Source organism: Ambystoma mexicanum, chromosome 3p (genome assembly GCF_040938575.1).
Source record: "Ambystoma mexicanum isolate Mex_15411 chromosome 3p, UKY_AmexF1_1, whole genome shotgun sequence".
In the NCBI taxonomy this organism is placed as follows: Eukaryota; Metazoa; Chordata; class Amphibia; order Caudata; family Ambystomatidae; genus Ambystoma; species Ambystoma mexicanum.
In genome coordinates this window covers 933032224-933051525 of record NC_090925.1, presented here as the reverse complement: position 1 = coordinate 933051525, position 19302 = coordinate 933032224, and the positions used below count along the sequence as shown (strand labels likewise).

The window sequence follows — 19302 nt, the reverse complement described above, 5'->3', positions numbered from 1 at the left end:
GGTTCTGTTATGTACTTGATAGATGACCTGAGCATAGATGCCCTTTGCCCTGAACGCAGACCCAGAGATATTTATGTAAGTGCACTTGTCCAACAAAACCAAGTCTGGTGGGGATCTGTTTGAATAGTTTTCACATTATTGATTGGGTGGGAGATCCTTAGTATTTTCACTAAGCAATAATTTGATTAATTCCCACATTGCCAAATTAACAAAGGGTGATTTTGTTGAAATTAGAACTCAACATTGCTTCCACTGTGAATACAAATATAGTCTGTAAAATAATTGGGTACTCCTATTTCTTTTTTTTGATAAAACATTTTTTATTGTTTTAAACATTCCAAACTACACAACAACAGCTTTCATGGATTAGCATGTCCTTCCAAAATACAACCATTAATAGACCATGTATCAATCACTCATAACATTACCCCAGGTTTTAGTGCATTCCGACCATATCCCTCTTATTGCATATGACCAGGTCCAGCCAGTTCTAGGGACCAATCTCCTCCCACCTCCCCCATATCTTGTCCGCCTTAGTAGGGCATCCTCTGGCGGTATATACTCGGTGTTCTATGGTGGCACAAATGTTCATGTCTGTTGCCCATTGCTCCATCGTTGGGGACTCCGGGGCTCCCCATTTCTGCGCTATGTTGCGCTTCATCAGTCCTGCTGCTGTGTTCAGGAGCAGCTTGCCCCATTTAGTAAGTTCAGTCTCAACCGGCGCCCCCAAAATGAGAATCCTCGGGTCTAGTGGTATGCGGCACGCCAAGACATTGCCAAGTACAGTACAGCATTCACTCCAGAAGGTACGGATTTGGGGGCATGATTGCCAACCCCAAAATTCCTTAAAAGATGGGATGCATAGAAAATGAAATCCCCAACTGTTCCTTTCTCAGGCCCTGCTTTAATGCAAAGTGGTGCTGAATGTAAACAGACTTTCTGGGTTTCTGTGCTGGGGCAGGGTCTTGTCAATATTAAGTAAAGTGAAGTCCCCGGTTTGAAAAACACACTCTCTACTGAGAGTAAGAGAGTGACTCCTGATAGAAGAGAGATTGTGCATTGTAATCTGGTTAAAGACAAAGGTTTCCATATATATCTAAAAAGTGTTTTGTGGTTAAAAATCTGTTGTGCTCCAACACTGCTCGCATTGCCTAGTGGCAAGGGAGATAACAAAATTAACGGGCGTGGCATGGGTGAAATTTTTTGTGAAAATAGAAAAGCGGTTATGATTATTTAAATTAAACTTCATATAAAGCAAAGTGTGAAGCTTCTGCCTTTGGCATGTTTCAAGGTGGTACATGCTATTAAAAGTGAACACCTGGCAAAGTGTTTTGATTGTACGTGTTGTGATCTGTGTTATCCTGAACCAACTAGCGTTTTCAGTCTGTGGGGAAGAGTATTAAGAAAGAAAAGCATTTGGGCCACAGAGTGAGGTGGCGTGGTCTGTGATTGTACAACGGTTCATTTTCCTATTCTATAATAAATAGATATTCTTTCTGTACACCAGCCTACTTCTCCGCTTACCTGGGGCACAGGGCTGAGGGACCTATACAGTACTAAATGAGTTACAGACAGGACTAGATTGAACCGAAAAGGAATATTACTGTGGCGCTTTTGAATGGGGAGGGAAAGAATCCCCTGCATCGAGGGTTACCCCATAAATATCCCTAACAGGGGGAGACTGTGATCCACCAATATGCTGACTTGCCAGCGCAGTACAAATAAGAAGGGAGTGGATACCAATGAAAAGATTGCATTATAGGGATCGTTAGGAAGGGTAGGCGAGAAGGAAGGAGGGCTAGGGTACACTGGACGAGGCTCAATGGGCCAACACAGCCAGTAAAGGGACCCTGATCACCTTCTGAACATAATCTCTGGAGACCGGATCCAGAAGACAAACCAGTGTAAACTAGGTTACATTCCATTGCTTCTTATTATCCCCATAGTAAGACACGTTCGAAATACTCCATCAGTGAGAATGTTTGCAGTGTTGGTTAATCTAGGAGGCTACAGCATTGTAAGCAAGCTCTTTACTTAAGCCAGCATTCTGCTTGTATGCATATTGCCCACAAACGTGCTTACTCCATGTCATGCTGGCTAGAATGAGCTTCTTATTGCTTTCACTTATGGAGCATGTCTGATATTAGAACAAAAGGCCAACGGACCCTTTGCAAGAAAGAGTATATGGAGCCAAGCGCTATGAATGGTAGGCCAGCTGATGTTGCAGTAGGATCAGTGATGGGATTCATGCAGGGCGAAGATATGGATTGCTATTGGCCAGGCTCGAATATCTCCTGAGTTTTAACTTGTGGTTTGTTATTTTATGTTCTTGTATGCTATGTTATTCTATGGAGACCATTCACCTTACCAAGATGTCATGCTTGCAAAAAAACACTGCACACTTTGTCCTTTTCAAATGTAAGCCAAACTTGCGAAATGCTGCTAAACAGGCACACAATTTCTTATATCAAGCAACTGCCACTAACTTTAATTTATCAGCAAACCATATTGCATGTCTTTTATGCAATACCAGAGCACCAGTGACCCACGCCCACACATCAGTTAAATTAATTTGCTATGTAAGAGCTTAAGCTTGTTCTCATCCAGAAGGCACAATAACTCTGCACACTGTGAAGGCATCATAAAGTAGACGGACAACTGAGTAAAGTTTGGGTTACACACTTATATTAAAATAAACAGAAGGTTGGAAAAAGGCCAAACTTGACGTATGCGAAGGTGGGATTTCCCTACCTAACTGAAAATGATAGTCTGTGTCGGGAAGTCCAAATAAAATGTCTGTCTGTGTACAAAACCTATACTTGCCCTCACATCTGCTTGTATGTCATGTGTAGGGATGTCGGCATTAAAATAAGAAATGCTCAAAGGTTAGGAGCTGCTTCCAGGACTAGGTTGGAAAAGGGGTGTTCCCTTCCCCAAGATTCAGGATAGTTCACTTTTCCAAAAAAAGCATTCCCTTCCTCACGCTTTCATGTCCAAAACAACACAATTCCTTGGGATACTTCCCAGCTTTTCTGGCTGAGTTGCCTTTCACCAATGTCACCAATATCACAGAGTAAAGTTCATTCATTTTATCACATCAGTTTTCCTTGAACTTCAATCGCAAGCTTATAAGAGAGTTATGTGGCTTTTCCTTTAGGTGGGTGTACTCGGTCTAGGCGCAATTGTCAGACCACACGGTCCACCCTTTACAGGTCGCGCAATCGACATATCTTACTTGCTGCTTCTTTACAGTTACACTGCCACTGTTTGAGCTTCACAGTGGTATTGGATTTCTCCTGGAATTTTCTCAATACTTGTTTTGCCACCATTCACTGGTTATACTTTCAAATATTCTCAGGGCTGTTGCCACTGCTTATTCTTTCAAGTTACACAGTTCCTTATATTCTTATGGCACTGCCAATGCTTGTTCTCTTCAGTTTACACTGTTTGCAATTCCTTTTTATCAGGGAATCTCTTCAACTGCTTTCAATCCAATTGATATTCAATCGCAATTGCTTTCTTGCGGTTCCGTATTCAAAAAAGGTTTCATTTCATTTCAATCAGTCACATTGAATAAACTAACATCAAATTCCCTGTTTACTTTCCTGCTGGGAATTTGCTCCCTTTTCACGGGCATATCCACAAGCTCAAAGATTTCTATTTATCTGGCCCTTTCTTGGCCTTGTCATTTTCACCTCGTTTGCAGTTCGATATTCACAAAACCCTTTCATTTAGTATTTTCAGTAGCTTCAAATTATCGTGCTTATCAACAGTCTTTATTTCAAACTGGACCAGCATTCACATTGCCGAAACGGTCCCTCGCTCACTTGCGAGCGATCCGACCTGCAGCAACCACGCCGTCCACACCACAGCATCTCAGAGTCATTCATGCTTCTTTGACTCACAGGGTACTCTGTCTCCAGGTGCTGTTCTCTGCGTCGGCAGGCTCTCTGTGGCTGTCAATGCTCCTGGCTCGGTGTGCCTCTCATTCAGGATCTCCACCGCCTTGGTTGTACGGAGAAGGAGTCTTCCTGACTCCCGGAGGTAGGCAGGCAGGCTCTGCTACCAGGGACTTTTTTAATGGTCCCACCACAATCTGCTTCCGCTGCAACAACGCTGCAGCTTGTAGGCGCTTCGGACACATGTCTCCATGGTTTCACCTCCGGCTTCTCCTGCAAACGTTCCACAGGCGATCTCCTTAGCCTCACCTCAGCGGGCCATTTATGCCACTCCTGGACCTCAGGTGCAGGCGGTGTTCCTTTACTGTATAACTGTGTTGGTACTCGACATCCCTCTTCCTCGTCCCAGTACCAGAGGGGTGTTTGTGGATGTCTGAGTTAATAAAGAGAGGATGTATGGCTCTGGGATGTCTCTTCCTTGTCGCAGTACCTATCTTGTGTGTATTGGGAGAGGGTTTTCTTGAAAAATAGGGAATGAGTTGATAAAACCCCACAAAGGCCTGGGCAATATTGGATTCCTTATAAAAGGGAAATGGGGGGATACCATGTCTCACCCAAAGGTGCCTCATCACCACTGCCCAAGTCTCCTCCACCCAGGTGATCCTCTCTCGCATATCCACCCCCAGGGTCAGGATCCGAAAGTGAGAGCCTTTCCCTGGCCACCTGGTAAGAGGAAATATTGGGGAAATGACGTGATAAAGTCCTCATAGCATCTACCTATTACTATTCTGACTACGAGTAAATGCTACAAATGCTACAGCTGTGACGCAATCCCGCACAATTCGAACGCCGGTGCCACTATATCATGGGTGGTCTGATTTGAAATAATTAATAATTTTGGCAGCAGTTATTTTAAATGATCTGTTATTGATATGCTATTATGTTTAACAGGCTTACAGTGGATTTGACATTGCATCAGTTCTAGCTGGTGGCTGTTTGCTGCTTTCTGAAGCCTAGGATTGGCCACGTCCACACTACAGCTCCTGTGATAACAATGTCTTTAAAAACCGCTGGAAAGCAGGTGGTTCTAGGGTGCTGTTATGTGCAGCGGGGAAGAGTACCAGGCATGGCAGAGACAACCAAAATGGTGCCGCGTCCCACATATCTCACCTGGCAGAAGAGTCGCACTGCACGCTGCAGGATCTCTCGCTGTGCCAGCGTAGTTTGAGGAGTACATATTTTGAGCAGACCATAAGGACTAGTGTTCTAAAAGGCTTTATATACAGTGTCGAGTGCCTTGAACAGAGCTGTCCAGCTCAGAGGCAGCCAATGAAAGAGTACCAGCACCCAGAAATAAATGATGATGTGTTTACTGAATCCCGTGCAAAACTGGCTGTTGAATGTTGACATTTGGTGTTTAAGATTATTATAATGATCAAGCTTTATACTGATAAAAAGATCAGGTTCTTAGATAGCCCATCATGCCCAGATGCCTACTGTTTCGAAGCTCTGTAGAAATGGCTAAGTTGACCCAATTTATTGTTGCTCAGTTTATCAACCTTGAAAGAATGAAGGACTGAACCAGCTCTTCCAGGATTTGAACCTGCAAAGAGCAGAATCACCCCATGTCGGGGAGAAGGGCTTAGCCAGTCGGCTTTCTGTCCAGACTGATGTGATGCTAGACAGGAAAGTAATGAACATCCCCTTGGAGCTTTCTCATTTCGAAAAAAAAAGGCTTTAGAGAGTGCATCGACTAAGTGAGCGATCCAAGATCCTTATCCCTAGGGACAGGAGAAGGGAAGGTTCATAGCAGAGGAGTTCACGGTCTATGGCTGCAGTGCTCGCTTTTCCCAGAAAATAACTTTTAATCGGAGCAGAAGCCAGGATATTGGCGCTTACTCCTTATCCAGTTTGGGGATAATGTGGCTGCTATCTGTAAATGATGATGATAATTATATGGCACATTGCAAAAAAGTGACCTTTTTGTAGCACTCCAAATATAAAGGTCTTTATTACCAACTTTCTTGCTGCTCAGTCTATAGCTACCTCAGAAGGCTGCAGGTCATCCCGGCCTGGATTCACATATTGACCTGCAGGTGTAAATGGAGGACCCCATCAAGCGATGAACTCATGTAGTTGTCTGAGCTGCATGAGTACAGTACTGGGGGCTCAGGGGGCTCTGGGAGTGAACAAGCAAGATGAATTTAAGGTGGAACTGCGACACGCCAGGGTGGCACTAACTGAGGACCCTGGCACAGGGTAATCAATTCGGCATGGCCATTGATGAAGGAAACCCACCAGGTTCCCGCTGTCTCCAAAGCTCAACTACATCTGATGGTGTTAAAGAATGATTTATTTATAGTTTATTTATACAGCTCTTATACAGAGGGCTTCAAAGTGCTTAAAGGTGGGAAAGCAACAAGGGAATACAGTAATCTTTCTTAGGCCTTGAAGATTCCGAATGATCAAAATAGAGAAAGAAAACTAGAATATTAGGCCTGACGACATTTCTCCTAGTGTAAGTGCATGAAGTTTTATAGTTGCGAGCAAGCTCGGGAGGGGGAGACGCGAAATGGTGGGGCTGAGGGGGGACAGGACAACAATTAACTGGTCCTAGAACATTCAGGTAATGCATACATACATGCCAAGGTGTGGGGGAGGGGAGAGGGAAACAAAACGAGTCCGGTCCAGCAGGGCGCTGGGTTAAGTGCAGAGAGGTTTCTCCGCTCATGGAGCATAAGCGGAAAGTGCAGTAATGCTGAAAAAAAGTGCAGCGGCCCAGAGGCAAGTGCAAAAGACTGGTGGGGGAGCCTGGGACCTGTTAGGCTCTGGAGGTGAACCAGGCAAGCAGTCAGCAAAAACTGAGCAGAGATGTGGCGGCGGGGGGTAAAAGGAGGTTAGCAAGGGAGAGAAAAGGAGTAAGAGAAAAGGAAGGTCTTGAGAACCTAAGATGTTCCGGCTCAAGGCGCAGGGCAACTGTTCTAGGGGGAGGCACCTGCAGAGGATAAAGATCTACCCCAAATCTCTATTTTTGAGTGGCTCACCCGCAGAGAGTTGGAGGAGGACGAACGGAGGGCTCTAGAGGGACAGTATTTAGGAAGAGAGCATTGTAGATGGTGCAGGCCTCGTCCCCAGAAAGCCTTGTGGATTATGCAGAGGACCTTGAACTTGCTCCTGAGTTGTAGAGGATGGAGAGTACAAGTAGGAAGATTGAAAAAAGAGGCTGTTGCAATAGTCCAGCCTAGAGAGAACCAGGGCTCTCGAGGTGATGAGTCTCTGGGGGAAAGTGAGAAAAGGTAGAATACCTCTGAGGAGGTGTATTTGGTAGATTTCTGAGATGTGAGAAGAGAAGGAGAGAGTGGAGTCGAAGATGACCCCAAGATTATTTGTCTCATTGGTAGGCAAGGGAAGCAGGCCAGTGAGAGAGAGGGAAAGCGGGAGCAGGGGTCCCAATGAGTACTATCTCTGTCTTACTGGCTTTCAGGCAGAGATCGTTAGCAGCACACCAAGCCTGAATTGTGGATAGACAATCTAGGATAAGCGAGGAGGAGGCCGAGGGTAACCTGAAAGAGAGCTGCATGTCATCCGCAGAGCACTGAAAGTTAGCGGTAACAGTAGAGATCCTGTGGTCCAAGGGGGCAGTGTAGAAGTTGAAAAACCAGGGGGATGGATGAGAACCCTGGGGACACCACAAGTAGAGAGTGGTAGAGGAGAGAAATGTCCCAAGTTCCGCCGGGGAGGGCCAGTCAGAGAGAAAGGAGGCGAGCCACGCCAAGGCCTGGTCTGTGATGCCCAGGGTATCGTGGAGATGAGTGATCAGGATATTGTGGTTTACCGTATCGAATTCAGAACAGATTGAGAAGAATGAGGACAGAGGGAAGAGTTGGTGTCAAGATTTGAGAGCAGGTCTTCACAGGTGTTCAGAAGAGCAGTTTCCATGCCTCAGGATGCTCTAAAGCCAGACAGATGGTCATGGAGACAACCAGAATGGAGGGTAGGTTGAGTGATAGCCAGCTTCTCCATGAGTATTTCCAGGCAAGGGGTGATGGAGATCGGGCTATAGTTTTCCAGAATGGACGGGTCGGTGGAGGGGTTTTTGAGCAGAGGGTGCACAAGAGAGTGCTTCAGAGGAGAGGGGAAAACATGTGGAGAAAGAGAGGTTGCAGAGGTCAGCCAAGGCTGGAGCGAGAGTGTCAATATTGTCCTTGATGGTTTTGGAGGGGCAAGGGTCCACCTGTTTGGAAGAGGTTTTCATAGACCGGACGTGTCTAGCCACCTCATCAGGTTTGACTGGGGTGATGGTGGAGATAAGAGGGGGGAAGGGTGGGGGTGGCCGAAGGAAGCCTTAGAGATGTTGGTGCAGGAGGGGGAGTGGAAAAGAGCGAGGACAGGATGCCCTGTGTTTTGGTGGTGAAATGTACGGCCAGGGCTGAGCAAAGGGCATGTGTGGTTGCAGTAGATGATGCGGCTGCAGTAGGGTTGGCCAGCTCCTTGTAGACTTCAAAATGTTTGGCTATGTTGATAGATGCTGTGGAGATGCAGGCTTCAATGTAGACTACTTTCTTGGAGCAGATGCAGAGTCTATTTTGCCTTTGAAGAAGGCGGCAGGCCAGATTGCCAGAGGGTGTACCTGAAGATCCCCATTTCCGTTCTGCTGCTCCGCACTTACGTTTAAGGGCAGCCAGATTGGAGTCGTACCAAGAGTTGCACTTTTTGGCAGGCTTCAGTTGGACTTTCATGACAGGGGCAATAATGTCAAGAGTGTTGGAGATGGAACGGTAAAAATGAGAGAGGGCTATATCAGGGTGAGAGTCAGCTGCAGGAGTAAGAGGAGAGTAGGTGGAGTCAGTCACTGACACTCTTTTCATGGGTCGGATGACCTTGAAGGCAGGGGGTGGTGTAGGGTGTTACATTGCGGAAGGAGAAGAGAGCTTCAAGTGAGAACAGAGAAGGGAATGGTCAGTCTAAGAATGGCATTCTTCACCCGGTCAAATGCATGCAACTGAAATCCATGCACCAACGCTGCAAACATCCGCCACTAGGCGCAGCTGGCTGGCCAGCGATGCATCAAGCTACAGCTTGGAGGAGTGGAGGAGATGAAAGTTCTCCATGAAGGCATGACACTGTAGACATGCTGGGCAGATGAGAAATGGAAAGGAAGTTCGTCAGATTATGGGAGTCAAATATGGGTTCTTAAGCAGGGCTGGGTTCCCCTTACATTCTCTTATGACCAGGGCTCCCACGCTTGCTGAAGATTCAAAAGGCCCTAAAATGTTGGAACTCTAGCACTTTAATGCTCTATTTCAGAAGTAATGAGCGGGTATATCGTTGGTTGAATTGGAGCGAATGCTTTTTCATTTGATGTGAGGCACTAAAGGCGGATGAAACAGGGCTATGGCAGTGTGAGTTATCGCCAAACAAATTAAGACTGATGGGGAAAGTTGTCCATCCTTGACAAAGCAGCTCTAATTGCTTGCTTACTACATGTTGCACTTTCTGTTTTGAAACATTTGTCCGGTTTCTAAAAAGCATCTGCGAGGGATGAGATTGGTTGTAGAGACGCTTAGATTCCTTCAAGCACACAACACCCTTGAAAGCCTGCTAAAGTAAAAGAAGTTTCCAATATTTTTAATGATTCCTTTATGCTCCTGACTGGTGGGCATGTGCTTAGAAGCCCAAGCTTCCCTTAAGAGCACATTGTTGTGGCCTCCATTTGGACCATGCTATGACAGCAACGGGCAACCCAGCCCCTGCGAGTCCAGGTATGGGGGTGCTCATTGATACTCAGGAGCCGATCCACAATGCAACCTTCTTTATTTCACTTTACATGGAGACTGCCCGGGCTCTGCTAGCCCCTCCTATTCCTCCCTCATAACCCGTGCATCTGTCCATTTTGGACCCATTACCTAGCAATAACTCATTCCTCTTTTCCCCCCAGAAAAGTGTAACATGAGTCTTGCTTTGTTTGGCATAAAAGGCCGCAGATTTATTTTCACAATATCATAACCACCACTGCACACATTAGTGGAAATAATTCTGAAGATGCGGCGACTGCTCCGTGTACAAAAACCTGCTTCCCCCTTTCCTTCCAACAGTCCATCATAGGCCCAACTCTCCCAACCCTTTGCGCCTGAGCCTCGCCTGCCCATGCAGGTGTTCGGGGGCGGGGAGAGTGCCGTTTCCTTGGGGGAAGCTGAGCCCTTGTTGTTCCCCCCAGACGCCCCTGCCGTGTTAGGCTCCCAAGGGGCGCTGGTCTGAGAAGGGCGAAGACCCTTCCAGCTTTCTCCTGGCTCATCCGGAGTCTGTATCTTGTGTTTGGTTGCCCAAACACCGCCACACCGCCTGTTGTCCTGCGACGTCGACGATCAGGCCTCCTTGCATGTTCTGTTTGTAGGGTGGGTGGGTGGAAAACGAAGTCCTGTGTTGGCAGGCGGGCGTCCCACTGCCAAAGCTGGATGCTGCCTGCAGTGGGAAGCCCGCTCACTATAAAGGGGGGTAGCCCCTCCCCTTTCCATTGTTGCCCCCTTCGCGGGCTTTTTCCTTTTTGGCGCGCTGCGCCGTTTCGCGGGTTTTGCTCCGCTTTGCCGCGCTTCGGCGGGCACCTCCCCTCCATCCTGTGGAGGAGGGAGGGGGAGTCTTTAGGAGGAGGACACCGCCCGGGTTATCGGGGTGCCTCCTCCATTTCGGGATTTCCCGTCGTCACCTTCATAACCCGTGCATCTGTCCATTTTGGACCCATTACCTAGCAATAACTCATTCCTCTTTTCCCCCCAGAAAAGTGTAACATGAGTCTTGCTTTGTTTGGCATAAAAGGCCGCAGATTTATTTTCACAATATCATAACCACCACTGCACACATTAGTGGAAATAATTCTGAAGATGCGGCGACTGCTCCGTGTACAAAAACCTGCTTCCCCCTTTCCTTCCAACAGTCCATCATAGGCCCAACTCTCCCAACCCTTTGCGCCTGAGCCTCGCCTGCCCATGCAGGTGTTCGGGGGCGGGGAGAGTGCCGTTTCCTTGGGGGAAGCTGAGCCCTTGTTGTTCCCCCCAGACGCCCCTGCCGTGTTAGGCTCCCAAGGGGCGCTGGTCTGAGAAGGGCGAAGACCCTTCCAGCTTTCTCCTGGCTCATCCGGAGTCTGTATCTTGTGTTTGGTTGCCCAAACACCGCCACGCCACAGATGGGTTACCGCCCACCGTGGCTCCCCCCTGCTTCCTTCCTTACATTCTAGGATTTTTGTGCCAATGATCCAGTAGAATAGCTCTACTCCCAGTGGTAACAAATGTACTCCATCTTTAAGAAAATACTCTGGGGATTTTAAATTAATCAGGCCGTGCCTGATCTGGCCCGAACCCCTGCCCCTGCAGCATTTTGCCATTGCACAATTTAGTTTTGGTCTGGACCTCTCCAAGGCTGCGTGATTATCCGTGCCCCTCCATTCTGCCCTCGGAATTATCAGTGACCATGACTTCCGTTTCACCCACTTGCCCTGCCAGCTCCTGTAATGAGCATATCATTTTCCGCCTTAGAGCCCCCTTCCCAGGCTTGTCAGGCTATTACCTCCCGAGTGTATGACCAATACGTCCGGCTTTTGCTATTTCCCCAGCAGTTTGCGCACCTGCCCTTGCGCCCCTTTCATTCCTGGCCCCCCCGAGCCACCCGATTCAAATTCGCCGGCCGTCCATTCCTCTGTCCAGCTTGCCCCAGCCCTAGACACAACTGAGTGTCCTCCTACCCAGACCGATCTCCTTTTCCTCCGGGCTGCCGCTGCTGGGGAGAGAAGGTGGCATGTCAACTTTCCTTTTTCAGGCCTGCTATACCTTTAAAAAACACCCCGACCTCTGCGCACCTGCCCCTGCAGCTATGCCCCTTTCATTCCTGTTACCCCGTGCACCCAAACCGGTTCCAAATGAATGTCCTACAACCCATACCGATCTACTTCTCCTCCGGGCTCTGACCTCCACATTCCTTGGCCTGAACGCAGACCACTGGTTTCTGGTTTACCCCCTCTCTGAGGTAACATTGTTCATCATATTTCATCCACAGTAAATACTTCAACATCCTTTATTAGGCTAGCACCCCCCCTCCAATTTAACTTTGCTCTGCCTGCTCTTGCAGGCGTTACCAACTGGGGGAGCGCCGTCCTCGACTGGCTTGAGTTGGATTCCTTTGTTAGCATTTCCACCTTGCCGTCTTTCCCCATTGTCTTATGCCAGGTTTCCTTTTCCCCGTCCTGTACGCCTAACCTCCACCATCCTAATCCTCTGCGGATTGCCTGCCCGGGCCGAGCGAGTGTTGGATGAGTGTGGTCCTTTGTAACCCAGCAAATTTCCTTAGCCATATCCTCAGAGGCACCCTTCTCCTACTTTAATGTTACTCCTGGTTTTGAGCGCCCTAGCCCTACATCCCCTTCTCCCCACCATAGCACCTTAACCATACCTGGCGCATGCACACCCTTTGACACCCTTCGCTGTCTCAGGGCTCCAGCCACTGCCACCTTAGTGATAACTGTCAAGTTGCCTCCCCATAGAGTTATACCCAGAAACATGCCTGGTAACCGCTTGAGCTGCTGACTTGGGGCAACAATGCGCCTTGAAACACCCGTGTATAGTAGCAGTATGACTGCCCCCTTATACCCAAAGTGGGCATAAAACTACGAGGGCTGTATGCCCCGCCAGACTACCTTACGTCTACCGATTTAACCAATGTCATCGTAGGGACTTCACAATAGCACATTGTACCCTCTAGAAGGCTCACCCCTCTTTCCTATGGTACTGCCTTCCCACAACTTGGCCACCCGCACCTGATAGGGGTTAATTTGAAGAAAAGAAACACCATTGCACTGATGCCTCCCATTTTGACGCCTGCCTGTGGTGTAGTGAGCTGGTCTCTACCCAGATCCCTACTGAGATCTTCGCCTAGGTGACAGGTACAATGGGCGAGCTTGAAGGCAACAGACTCGACCGTGATACCCTGTGATGCATCTGTAACTATTGGGAACCCTAAATGATTATGAATGGAGCCGTGCCCCTAGGGCATGCCCCCGTGCTGCTGCCGTCACTGCTCCTACTGACCCCCTTGTTACTCCTAGATTTACTTGGGGCTCCAGGGCAGCGCCAGTACCCTGTGGCTCTATGATTCTGGGTGTGGCTGTAATTCTGATAGTTCTAGACTGAAAGGTCGCTCAGTGGGGTGAGCGCCGGCTGTCACTGTGTGGATCTGCCAGTTGTCCGTTCTACTCCCGGCAAGGTCAACCCAGCCTTTCATCCTGCCGAGTTTGACAAATCGGCACCATGGTGGTTCTACTGTCTGTGTATTTATTCTATATGAAGGGCTTAAACGTAGTAGCTTTATGCTAACACCTCTTTACCGTTTGGCCTTGGCCGACTGCTTACAAATACCGTGATTTGGTAATATGGGCCTATACACACTGATGTTAACGATACATGTGGTGTTGCAATCTTGCACGGAATGTATATGACTCTTGTGATAACATAATCATATTTCCCGTAGTGTCCTTAGAAATAATGCCCTGTGATGCCACTTCCTGTATTGTTGAGGGGTGAAGGGTCGCGTTCCCTCGTTTCCCAAGATGTAACTTCAGGGTGTGGGCCGCTGACATCCCTTTTCGTGTTGCCATTAGGATCAAGGGTCGTGTGATGCCTCTTTTGCTCCCTGTGATATTTTTTGGTGAAATGATGTCCGTCCCTGGGCACCTATGCACTGCAGAGAATCCTGGAGTGTATTGCTATGAAGGACAAGAGCAACAGGAGACCCCTGACCCTATGTGCAGCGTTTGACATTTAAGTTATGTAATTCCCTCTTCACAGCCGGTGTGAGATTGTTAGCTTGATACCAACCGCTTTCTGGTGCCCGTTTTTGCTCCCTAGGCCAGCAAGTGTCTTTCCAATGTACCCCTGTAATATTAACTCTGCGTTTGGGGATGCCCGCCACATCTACCTGTACTTAACACCTAACGGACCCTGTGCCCCGGTATGAGATTATTACAATTGCAAATAAAGGCATGTAGTTGACCCTACACCGCATATTATATTACATTTCCCTCCAGAAAACAAGGTGCCGCGGGGCGTCCTACCGACAAAACCCTGCTTTCAATAAATAATAAATTAAATCTTCCTAAAATAGCAGCGCTCACGTCAAACAGCAGTCTACATTCCCGTTTTGCAACCAAGCGCTTCGCCGGCCTGCGAACAAGCCCAGCCTCTGGCTGTATGCCGCCCTTGCCCTGCGAGCACATTTGGCCCACGCCAGGCTTATAAACCGCTTTAGCCACTGGTAGCTGTTCTAAGACTGCTTTGCATTACGACAATCTGCTGAAAGCCTGCATTCCCCTCTAAAAGCGTGGCCTAGCTCCTCTGCTTGCCCGGGGAAAAAACACCAAGATCCTCACCCCAGACCCGAGCACTGGTGGAGCAGCAACCACCCTGGGCCTGTTGCTAACCCCACTCACCTTCCCCCGGGCCCCCGGCAACCAACGCCTTAGCCAGGCACCGAAAGACCCAGTATTCGACAATTTACACAACCCTGGCGCTCTTAGCGTGGATTTAAATAACAATGTTAACGTTCAAACTCAGTATCCAAACATTTGCCCCACCCTGGCAAACTTAGCGCTGCTCTAAGTAACAGTGTTAACCTGCTAATTCCCCCGGAACTCCAACGGCATGGTGTATCCCAATAAACACGGGGCTCCTTCGCCCTCCTAACAGGCGTAAACATTCGGCAAGCCCAGACTATTTCCCCCCCCCCCACAAGCTGCTGCCGCACAGGGTCCGCCAGCTTGGACTCCTCTGCTCCTCTCTCAGGTGTCCAACTACGCGAAAGTGATGTCATGGGAGTAGCCTTTTAACCTGCACCAGTTACCGTAGTGGCCTCCCCGGACTGTGGCGAGGCACATAAACCCACCTCCCCACAGAAGCCACACATCAGTGTGGATACAGCGCAGACACATTTGGTATGGCTTAACCGTCTTTGCACACCAACTGCCCCCGGGCTTGGTAACCGCATCATTCCGTACGGGGTGGGCACGAATGAAGCGCAATCACCATTGGTATGGCCTAACCGCCTTTGCAAACCCACTGCCCCAGGGCCTAGTACCGCATTATTTGGTGTTGTTGGCTTTTGACCTCACCTGCCACCCATTCCTTTCATTGGCCCCTCGGCCGTTGTTACACACCAATGCCGAAGCTGCTCAGAAAAGCTGTCCAGATTTTCAACCGCCCCCAAAATTACAGGATGCCAGTGTGTCTGATGCTTGCTTTTGTCTACAATTGCACGCACAATTCTCCAGCAATGTAAGCAAAAACGGGTGGGGGGATTACCCCAACGTGCCTTATGGGCCCAACCTGCCCAGGAACCAGCTTGCTCCTTGCCCCTCCCCCACCAATACTCCAACAGCCCTTTTCTACACGCCCTCGACGCCCGTCCCCACTGGAAACATGACCCCTCTTAGCTGGACACCTCCTCAGCTGAATCACCTCCCGCACAATTCCTAGTTTCTAACGTCCTTGGAATTGACTGGCCAGAGATTATGGAATCGGAATGCCTACCGTGCATTTCTAGTGTAGTCACGTAACACTGCCTTCTTAATTGCTTTCATAACACGTTATCTGTAAACAAAATTGCTGGAAGTCGGCCACATGGTAGGGCTGCCTCAGAGTCCAGAGTGTGAATACTTGCGCCATGCAAGCCATAGTCAGAAAACGCGTGGCACGACAACACACCTTGCGCGGAGGCCTTATCTAGCATATGCAGTTTCCACCCTGGTGCCCCTACTCGGAGTGCGGGATGCAAATCCCGACTCGCAGCCCACGCACATTTACACGTAGTGCCTGTCCGGTGTGCCCAAAGGGAGGCAACGAACGCATCAACAGCATACCCCCATCTATACAACCGAGATGCAAAATTAACCTCTATGCCGCCTCGACCAGCCCCGCCATAAAATCACCATTTCACCTATTGCATCTTAAAGCGGAGTGGGCAAACTTCCGCTAGTCTCGCAGAAGGCGTACCCGCCATGCTTTTAGTCCCAGTAAGTTTTCCCTGCGGGCTAATACAGTGGTTAAACCCATCCAGCCTGTTACCCCATGCGCTGATCTGCCTGGCCCCTCAATCTCCCAATGCCGTGTGCATGCCCGCCCATACATGGACTGACCTCTTTGCTGCACATTAGCCAGAGGCCATACCGTAACTGAATGCCCTTGTGCACGTGACTATGACCGCGAGGTAAGCAGCGGGAGGGTGGGTGCTACCCGAGGGCCATATGGGCCCAACCCGCCAAGGAACCATTTCTAGTCCTTGCACCTCCCCCACACGTACCTCCGACTGCACATTTCTCTCTGCGATTGCTGATCCTTCTCTGGGACCCTGCTCCTTCGGCGCTGGAACCGCTTCACTGGAACAGTCCTTTCACTGGAAAGCCACCAGAAACAAGAGCACGCCATCAAACGGGAACACGGGAAACCGAGCCAAAACGAAGTCCTGTGTTGGCAGGCGGGCGTCCCACTGCCAAAGCTGGATGCTGCCTGCAGTGGGAAGCCCGCTCACTATAAAGGGGGGTAGCCCCTCCCCTTTCCATTGTTGCCCCCTTCGCGGGCTTTTTCCTTTTTGGCGCGCTGCGCCGTTTCGCGGGTTTTGCTCCGCTTTGCCGCGCTTCGGCGGGCACCTCCCCTCCATCCTGTGGAGGAGGGAGGGGGAGTCTTTAGGAGGAGGACACCGCCCGGGTTATCGGGGTGCCTCCTCCATTTCGGGATTTCCCGTCGTCACCTTCATTCCTCCTGCCCAGTCCTTCCTTTTCCTCTCTTAAGGTCGTACCTGGTTTAACGGGGGCTGGCCTTGTTTGCTCTCCGACACGGAGAAGAGGCCCTTCATTGCTAATGACTTGGTGCATGTCGCATACGCGGTGATCGATGGCGCTGCACCCTATAAATTGATGTAGAGCAGTGCGACTCCAAAGGCGCCCATAGAAGTATCGCTGTGAGTCAATATGCAGTTAATCTCATAACTGGGGCAGACAATAATGGATTGGCTGGACTGGAAGATTTTGACATAACAGGTATTTCCTTTTAAAATCCCCCGTGCATGGTTTTCCGAGAAAGATGAGGTGAGGGAGCAGGGTCTTGGAAGGGGGGGAGGGGGTTGGGGTGGCGAGAAACTCAGTGCCTGAATAAAGCGAGTAGATCTTGTGGAGGCTGCCAGCCACAGTGTCTTTCACTGGCGCAAAGGAGAAACACTGCGCCTGTATTTCTTTTCTTGGTCGAATGCTGGACGCTTTGGCTTGGACCCAGCTGCACAGCGAGTGACCTAAATAGACTAGAGTAGACTCATACAGCAGCTCCACAAAAGCACGCAGCGAGCCAAAGCTTCCGGCTCTCTTTCCCTGACTTTCTGTGAATGCCATCTGTTCTCACCACAGAAGTTGACTTTAGAGAGTTGAGACTTGATGGAGACCCTTCCCAAGCAGTGGCATTTTCCTGCGTGCCTGCGTGCGTGTGCGTGCGTGTGTTGTCGTCAATAATCTGAAGTCCTTTAGAAATGGCGAGAGGCAAAAAGAGCTCATGTGGGTGAAGGTATGCTTTCTTTACAATTGTATTCCTTCAATCTGGGTGTGAAGACAGAGTGGGCAATTAGCTTGATGCAAACTGACAAGTTTCATATTTTATGCATACAAGCCGTTCGCAGCATTCCAGAATGAATGCCATGCAACATCTGGCATGCAAAATTATGCGCAGAAGCTAGGATTGCATATATACAGCTGGAGGTGGCTGGGGGAGGCCGTGGGGGGGCCTAACAAATAATAGCGCAAGTATTCCGAACACGGCCAAATAAGGAGTAAGTCAGTACTCCCCATGGGGCTCAAACTGGCCTATAGGGCAATACCTAAATACTAGAGTAGGCCAGCTTTTTAGGTCAAAGTGGGCCACTTTTTTGGCCAATGTGGACCCGTTTGACGAGATACTTCACAATGCGGCTAGTAGATTTGGCCAGTGTTGCAAATTGCGCACTTTAAAGAATATATATTCAGCATCACATGTTATCAAAAAACTCCCCCTTGTGTAGCATTCAGTCTGTCACAAAAGGAATAAATAGCCATTTGCTACTGTGGGCCACTTTTTCATCGTTGCCCATGACCAATTTATGCCCCAGTCCGACCGTGCTCTCATCGCTCAATATTCGTCACACGTTTTTCTTTAATCTTTTCTGAGAGTTTTGCTATCCATTGTTAGACTTTGGCACATGGAGCAAAAGGTATTGTTATGGACGGTGGTCGATGGGAAATGTGTTTGAATAGTATGGGGGTCATTAGAGGCACAATTTAAAAAAATCATAAATGCTATATAGTGAAATGCACCCATTACAGGCTAAGATGAATATATCACACATTGAGACCATCACATTTTATACTGAAATCTAGGGGCGAACTGAGTTGCAGAGATTTCATACTGAGGTGTATGTTCAGTATATTGAGATACATACGTTACCTAATGAAATATATATATATGCTGCACAGTGAAGTACATTGAGATGTAATGCATGCTATATTGAAATCCGTACATTGTATATTGAAATGCATACACGCTGAAATATGTTTGGAATCTACAAGCTGTACACCGACATGCATGCATTGTGTGCTGAGGCACATACATTACATATTAAAATGCATATTATGCAGGTTGGAATACATACATTGTAAACCAAGCTGTGTATATTGTGTAGTGAGATGTGCAGGGCGCTACCACGCACCCAGCCTACTGACATTAATACATGATAAAATGAGGAATTGCTTTCCAGTATACAGAGACACGTATATTGGTATATAAAAATGCATCTACTATGTTGTAGTAGAGCTCTTACATTGTATGCTAAAATATATATTTATTGGTTTTTATCTGGTGTTTTATTTACAAGCACTAATCGCTAAATGACTTCAAAGCACTGTTTATAGTTTCTGGGCGTAGCCAGGTAGATGGCAAAATGGTGAGAAATGCCAGTCGGGTGATGACTGCATCAGCCAAGCATTTTACAGAGAGGTAGTTTGAGGGGGTAGGACAGGTAGGGGCGAGCAGATGAGTTTGTTATTGAGGGGGACAGGTTGAAAAGAGTAAGGAGGGCGTCAGATAAGAGCCGAAAAGGGTAGGCGGTAGATACTTTTAGGTACAGAGAGGTACAATCCAGCAAAAGTGGGAAGGAAATGAGGGTGGAAGTAGAGGATTGGGTGCTAGAAGGGTAACGGGGAAGGTATTTGTGTAGAGGGGAGGGGAAGGGTGATGAGGGTGTTGATGGTGGCGGGGCGGGGGTGCTAATAAGAGTTTCAGGAGGGGTTTGTTCTTGTAGCCAGTTGTTGAATTACAAATGCATATATGGTGTATGTTGAAATAAATAAATA

General features: G+C 48.4%; 1 protein-coding gene and 1 long non-coding RNA gene across 2 annotated transcripts in view; one reads left to right on the top strand and one right to left on the bottom strand.

The window, feature by feature from the left end:
* The window catches only part of LOC138579651 (uncharacterized), a 45218-nt gene extending 28537 nt beyond the window's left edge, over positions 1-16681 (bottom strand). Inside the window, exon 1 of the long non-coding RNA XR_011304112.1 lies at positions 16236-16681. This is a non-coding gene — a long non-coding RNA (uncharacterized lncRNA). The remainder of the gene's footprint in view (positions 1-16235) is intronic.
* The window catches only part of LOC138581134 (arf-GAP with SH3 domain, ANK repeat and PH domain-containing protein 1-like), a 1625721-nt gene that overhangs the window by 119902 nt on the left and 1486517 nt on the right, over positions 1-19302 (top strand). The window lies entirely within an intron of this gene.